The sequence below is a fragment of the Pseudorca crassidens genome, chromosome 8 (genome assembly GCF_039906515.1).
Source record: "Pseudorca crassidens isolate mPseCra1 chromosome 8, mPseCra1.hap1, whole genome shotgun sequence".
Classification (NCBI taxonomy): Eukaryota; Metazoa; Chordata; class Mammalia; order Artiodactyla; family Delphinidae; genus Pseudorca; species Pseudorca crassidens.
The window spans coordinates 48,911,433-48,919,491 of NC_090303.1; positions in this window are offsets into that span (position 1 = coordinate 48,911,433).

An 8,059-nucleotide genomic window follows, 5' to 3' on the forward strand; every position below is an offset into this window, starting at 1 on the left:
TTGGGTGTGAGAGGAGGGCTGGAAGAATCCCAGTAGTGCTCTATTAGCTTTCTGCTTCTGGTTTTCGAGATTTTTATTCCATAAAGCAGAAGGCAGAGAAGAAGGAAAAAGAGCCTAGTCTAATTTTTATAATTGCAAAGAATAACTTTCAGTTCATTTAAAAAAGTTTTTAATACACTGAATGACTTTTCTGTAACCAGCCCTGAGCTTGGTATTAATATACAACAATGAACCAGATACAATGCCTATATTCTAGTAGGAGATTCAACAAATGAGAAAATAGATGACAGACGATAGATAGATGGATAGATAGGCAGATAGGGTGATTAGAAGGAACTAAACATAGAAATATAATTAGAGAATAATTTAGGGCTTCCCTGGTGGCGCAGTGGTTAAGAATCCGCCTGCCAATGCAGGAGACACGGGTTCAAGCCCTGGTCCCGAAAGGTCCCGCATGCCGCGGAGCAACTAAGCCCGCGCGCCACAACTGCTGAAGCCTGTGCTCCTAGAGCCCGTGCTCCGCAACAAGGGAAGCCACCGCAGTGAGAAGCCCGCGCACCGCAATGAAGAGTAGCCCCTGCTTGCCGCAACGAGAGAAAGCCCGTGCAGCAACGAAGACCCAACACAGCCAAAAATAAAACAAATAAAATTAATTAATTAAAAAAAATTAGAGAATAATTTAGAGAAACCTAATTTCCCCACCCGTACCACTTTTGACATGTTTAAACTCAGAGAAAAATTGAAAGGGTAGTTCAGTGACTGCCCATATACCCTTCACTTGTATTCACCAATCACCAGTTACCATTTTGCCACTTCGGCTTTACCTTTCCAAGTAAAGATGCTTTTATTTTTCTGCACCATTTGAAAGTAAGTTGGAGATATCATAAAACTTCACCTCTGCATACTTCAGCTTGCATCTTCTAAATATGAGGGCATTCTTCTACATAACCACAATGTTATCATAACACCCACCAGCATCAGTGGTGCCATCTAATACCTGACCCAGATTCAAATGTTCTCAGTGGTCTCCAGATTCCTTTAATAGTTGCTAACCCTCCCATCTCCCACCCCACCCCCAATCCAAGATCCAATCAAGAATCAGAATTCACATTTACTCATGTCTTACAAAAAAATCCTTCTTCATGTAAAACAGCCTTTCTATCCTTGTTTTTTTGTTTTTCATGACACTTTTTTTCAGTGCAAGCAACCTACGTTCTAAATTTATTTCTTCCTGGAGTCCTTAATTCAGTAGCACTTTCCTGTAAATTAGAAGTTACTTGAGGCTTGATTAGATTCAGGTTAAACAATTTTGACAAGAATACGAATAAGTGACATGTACTTCACATTGCATTGCATCGGAATATAAACACAGGTTGTTCCACTCTTTGTGATGCCAAATCTGAGTAACTGATTAAGCTGGTGACCACCAGATCAACAGGGTTAATTTGTCCTTTCTTTTTATAGATCCAAGCGAATATTCTGCTCCCTAAAACTTTTCGTCTGTTTGGTTTTAGCACCCATTGATGATTCTTGCCCAATTATCATTATATTGGAGTTGCAAATGGTGATTTTACTTCTACTATTTCTAGCATTAATATCGATAGGCAGTATTCTATTTCTTAAAAAATTCTCTGTTATTGAGCTCCCCTTCTCCCTCTTCTACATTCTCTCTTTTTTTTTTTTCTGGAAATTATTTTCTATCAGTTTATAGAGAGCCATTCCTTACCTTTTTACAGATTTCTACCTTAATTTCTGTCTCCAAAATCAGGATAATATTTATTTTGTAGGAAATTAGTACGATGATCTAATAAAACAGAAAGTCTCTATCCCATTTTCTTTCCCAGTGATTTAAAACTCTACATGGATAAATCCTCCAACTCATACCTTCTTAGTGCCTTGATTCTTCACTCCCAACACCCTTTTCTTCCACTACCTCAGCTATCCACTCCCACGGCCATATTCTGTATCAGAAACGTTCTCACTGTAAAACCTTTATTTCAAGTCTCAGACTCTCCAACAACCACCTCCTGCACTTCCAAGTCATTTGCTCGGGTAGCGCTATTGTTCTAAAATTTTTGAAATTGTTCCAACCTCAAATCCATTGACAACGCCTGCCTCAGAACTTTCTCCCTTTCCAACTGTCCCCACTCTGCGTAACATCTCTCCTTGTCCAATCTAGCTCCCATCCTTTAATCACTTCCTTGAATATACTCTCAACCCCTTTGTACTTCTCTTCTAATGTCTTGTGGGGCAAAACTCAAACCATTTCTTTACTTCACATACGCACCTGAGCAGCTATATGTTATTTGGGAAAATCACAAAACAGCTGAATGCTTTCTCTTGCGTGAATGTCAAAGCTCATATTCGGTACTCAAAATGTCAAGCAATCCTCAATTTCTTTAGCAGATTAGCTTTTCTCCTTTTAAGTTAATAATTTTATACCTCCTCCTTTTCCTCAAACTTCCCACCATCCCTCATCTACTCACACTTCGGTTTGAAGGCCTTGCCTTATAATTCATTGAGAAAATGGAAGCAACCAGACACGAGTCCCCTCACGTTTCCCCACCAAATCTACACCTCTCACTATAGCTACATCCATCTCCTCCTATCTCTACTGTTAAAGTGGAGAAGGTGTCTTCCAGCTGTCCTTAGGATTTCATTTCTTCTATTATCCCTTCTCTCTTCTGCTTCATCAAACTCTTTCCCTACTGATTCATCTTCCCCTACTGATTTCATCAGCACAAAGACATACTAATTGCATCTCCCACTTTAAAAACAACACTCCCTTGACCCTACATTTCTAACCACCACATCATTTCTCTGAACTCCACTGTGGTGGCTTAAAATATGTCCACAGGGGCTTCCCTGGTGGCGCAGTGGTTGAGAGTCCGCCTGCCGAAGCAGGGGACGCAATTTCGTGCCCCGGTCCGGGAAGATCCCCCATGCCGTGGAGCGGCTGGGCCCGTGAGCCATGGCCGCTGAGCCTGCGCATCCGGAGCCTGGGCTCCGCAACGGGAGAGGCCACAACAGTGAGAGGCCCGCGTACCGCAAAAAAAATAAAATAAAATAAAATAAAAAAATAATAAATATATATATATATATTTATCGACAAATTTGACATTCCCCCCCCAAAAGAGGAGCCTAATGCACTGCTCCTTAAGAGTAGGTTGGATTTAGTGGCTGACTTCTAATAAACAGAATAAGACAGAAGTGACATGTGACTCGGTCATAAAAGGCAGAGGCTTCCTCCTTGCTCCCTCACTCAGGTCACTCACTCACTGGGGAAAGCCAGCTGCCTTATTGTGAGGACATTTCTCAGGCAGCCCTGTGGCAAGGTCCACGTGGCAAGGAACTAAATCCTGCCAACAGCCATGCAAGTGAGTCATGGTGGAAATGCCTTCAGATGACTGCAACCTCACGAGTGACCATGAGCCAGAAGCACCTCACTAAGCTGCTTCCAGTTTCTGACCTACAACAATGCTGAGATAATGTATTTTAAGCTACCTGGTTTGGGGATAGTTTAGTGCATCATAACACATAATTAATACAGCCATGATAAGTAAATTATTCGAGATACACACTGTCTCCTCTTACTCATTACCCATTCACTTCTCAGCCAACTACAGTCTGGCTTCTGTTCTTGCCACACAGAAACTGCCCTCATCAAGACCATCAGAGGTCTTTGTGTTACCAAATCCAATCACATCTCTCCCCACTCTCATCTCACTTGAGCTCTTAGCAGCATTTGGCATGTTCTCCTCTTCCTTCCTTCTTGAGACGCGCTTCTGCCTTGGCTTTTGCAATACTATTCTCCTCTTTCTTCCCTCATTATCCCTTTTTTGACTCCTTCGCTGTTTCCTGTACCTCATCCAAATAGAAATGTAATGGTTCTTGAGGGCCAAAATTGGGTGCTTTCCTCCTTCCTCTCTCCCTTTCATTCCAATGGGTTCACATACCGCCTGTATGTAAAGTAATTTGGATTACTCCAAAATGAAGTGTATCTTTCAAATATTTTTATATAAATACAGGCAGATACAAATACATATTCTTGTTTTTCCCCTTTACTTCACAAAAGGTAGCAGACTATACACCGTTCTGCACATTTCTTTTTTTTAAATGTTCTAAAATCCATATTCTCTTTTTTCTGAAACAGCTTTATTGAGATATAACCACATTCTCTTTTGTGATGTGTTGCTCTCTCCCTCTATCACTCCTGGTCAAGATTCACTAATATGAATGATCTTTTTAAATTAAAAATTGTATGATAATAAACATGATGAAAATACATGGTTTAAAATGTTCAGACATCATAAGCCTTACAAAACAAAAGCAAAGTCTCCTTCCACGATCACTGACCTCCCCAATCTCCATGACCCCAATCTCATGTATCGACTCTTCAGTTTGTGTCATAGACTGTTTCTATGCATATCGTACACATGCAAAACATAGAATTCCTCTAATTTTTCCACCATAGGATGATATGTATGTACATTCTGCATCCCCCTGAATGGTACTTTGATTATCCATGGTGTTGGATTAACTAGATTTATGTACTGCACTTATTGTTTAGACATACATGCTTCCATTCGGTCCTATTAGTTCTTTGAGGAGCCCCACTGTATACGTAAGAAAGGCCCAGAGGGAATAGGTGATTTCTAAAGACTAAAGAGTCACTTCCACACAGAACTGGGACTTGACCTCAGGACTTTTGAATTCATTTGTCCTGCTCTTTCAATGACAGTAAGTCCCTTTTTATGACACTGATGTACTCAGTGGTCTCTGCACCAAGCCAATCTGGCCTCTTGACAGGGTTTGAGTGACCATTACACTCAAAGATTAGCCTTCAAAGATTAGATACGGATGAGGGGCTATGGGTCCCTTTCCCCACAATCTCACTGCCAGGCAGTATGTTTCAATAAACACAAAGCTCAAACTCAAATCTGTCACACACAAATGTTTATTACCAAGGAGGCATGAAAATCATCCTGTGATCCGTTGTTCTGTAAAGTCAGTGAAGTCCCAGCTCTGTCCTGTGTATTTCAATAAGCACATGACAGAAAGTTTCAGTCTGAGACTAAGTTCTGAAGGGAGGATTCAGCTCACTTCAGATCAGAAAGCAGAATCTTCCTTGGTCAATAGTGTGGACACAGCATACAACAGTGTTCTAGAGCTGGTGCTATGGTCTGAACATTTTGTCCCACCCCAGATTCATATGTTGAAGTCCTAACCTCCAAGGTGATGGTATTAGGAGGTGGGACCTTCGGAGGTGATTAGCTTATGAGGGTGGAGCGCTCATGAGCGGCACTAGTGCCTTTTTTAAAAAAAAATTTATTTATTTATTATTTTTGGCTGTGTTGGGTCTTTGTTTCTGTATGAGGGCTTTCTCTAGTTGCAGAGAGCGGGGGCCACTCTTCATCGCGGTGGGTGGGCCTCTCACTATCGCGGCCTCTCCCGTTATGGAGCACAGGCTCCAGACGTGCAGGCTCAGTAGCTGTGGCTCACAGGCCTAGTTGCTCCGCGGCATGTGGGATCCTCCCAGACCAGGGTTCGAACCCGTGTCCCCTGCATTGGCAGGCAGATTCTCAACCACTGCGCCACCAGGAAGCCCACTAGTGCCCTTTTAAGAGACCCTACAGAACTCCCTTGTTTCTTCCACTATGTTAAGACACAGCAAAAAGACAGCAGTCTAGGAAGCAGTTTCTCACTTGACACTGAATCTGCCGGCAACTTGATCTTGGACTGCCCAGCCTCCAGAATGTGAGAAATAAATGTTTCTTGTTTCTAAACCACTCAGTTTACAGGTTTTTTGTTATAGCAGCCTGAATGGACTAAGACAGCCAAGAACCCACTTCACTGGTTTGAGTATGCTGGCTTCCTTGTTCTTGTTCTTACTCTAGGCAGAGCTGGAGCTGCTTAGATTGACACAATATGTCTTGCTAATCCACATATTTTGGACAAAACTAGCTTTACCTTTAATTATCTCTAATATCTCTTGAGTTAATGAGTGAACTCTCCAGGTGCAGATTTTGATGGTGATACATGATATGGTGATCTCCAAAGTTTGGACTTCTTTAATGCTAACTAACCAGGCTAGGGGTTTGAATCACTGATTATGGTATTCAGATAATTATCCACGTTTAAGGTTTAAAGTCAATACACACACACACACACACACACACACACACACACACACTCCTCTGCCTAACGTGAAGAAATTTAAAACAAATTATAGATGACACAGCACCTGCAATCAATTGCCCAAGAATATATCTCTTTTCTTACCCTCTTCTTCATGCTATGCTGGGAGCAAGCAAACACAGCGAAATAGGAACAAGTACTCTAGGGTCAGTAGGTCTCAATCCAAATGGAATTTCTGACACTTCTTAGTTATGTAACCTTATGTAAGTTATCATGTAACCTCTCTAAGCCTCACTTTCCTTATCTGTAAAATGAGGATAATAAGAAGTAATATGATAAAGCATGCAAAATGCTTAGTACATAGGAACAATTACTACTATTTCATCATCCTTTCTTTTTATTCTCCCAATATTTACTTCTCCCAAGTCCATATATTGCATCCACCCATCTAATCAATTTTTAGAGGCTAACTATTAAGTGCAAAGTCCTGTGGCTGGCTCTGGAAGACCCAGTGATCAATGGGATGGGGGTCTCTCCCTACAATTAACCTACACTCTCAGGTGGAGGAGGTTCAGATTTAAATGATGGTTAATGCTTACTGGCTTCTTACAATGTACCAAGCACAGTGGTGAGCACTTTGCTCTCATCATAACATTTGATTTTAAGTCACGTATAAGGCAGACATTCTTTTACAAAATAGGAATCTGCGGGGCAGGAAAGTTGAGCACCTTATCCAAGCTGGATATAACCCAGGTAGCCTGAGCCTTAAACTCTGGATGCACGCCTGCACCACGCCTCCTGGCCCCTCAGCTTTGGGAGCACTCCTCTCTTCTTCATCTCTCTCCTCCTATGTCCTCATGAAAACAGCATTCAATTCCTCCTCTGCTTGAACTCTTTTAAAATTAATCTTAGAAATAATGATCTTATCAATACAACTCCAGATGTTACAGTGTTCCTCTAGTAGCCCTTCTTCCACAGCACAGTTAAGGAAGGGCACAGGGTCTGGAGCCGGACTGCCTGACTCTGCCACTCTCCAGGTGTGTGACCTAGGGCAAGTTACACAGCTACCCTGTGCCTTGGTTTTCTCACCTATAAAATTGGGATGTTACCTACCTCAGAGAAGTACCGAGAATCAAAAGTAGGCAAAGTTCTAAGCACAATCCCAGGCACATAGTGGGTGCTGCATAAATGGAAGGCTTTATTATCCTACAGTAATTATGTATTCAGACTATATTCATGTATCCCACAGGTCAGAAACCTCCTTTTCTTTCCTTAATATCTCCAGTTCTGTATTCTCTCAAACACATTTACTCAGTTAAACTCAACAGATCTAGTACTATTTCTTTCTGTTGGTAAATAAAAACAGATCATGCTTGAAGATGCTACTTTGCTCTGCCCAAACTCAAGTCTTCCTCACCTTCCGCCCCTCTCCCTCCAACCTGGTCGTCATCCTTCCGTTTATCACTGCTCCCTGTGTCGAGGGATCAATTCGCCGTCTCATATTACTCCTTGCCTTCCACAAACGCAAAGTTTCGAGCTCTGAACTCTAGCTCCCCGCGCTCCCCCGCCCCTCCGGTTTCCACTTCAGGCCACACGAGGAGATGAGGTAGAACTCCGCAGCTTTGGGCAGCAAATCGCCTCCTCTATCGTCCCAGCAACCGGTGGGATCTTGCCGAAGCTGCCAAGAGAACACCAGACCTCAACCCAGGGCTACGGCTCCCGTCTCTGTACTTTGAGCTTTGAAGAATAAAAGAATCCCGCGAGTAAATGTTTCCTTGAACCTCGAGCATAAAGGTAGCTTTGATTCACGCGGATAAAGATGGCCTTGAACCTTTAGGGGCGGCACGGCGGGGCGGCGCGGGACAACGTGACCTTAGCCCAACGCCCGGGCAGCGCACCAGCCCGGGAGTAAACGACGGGC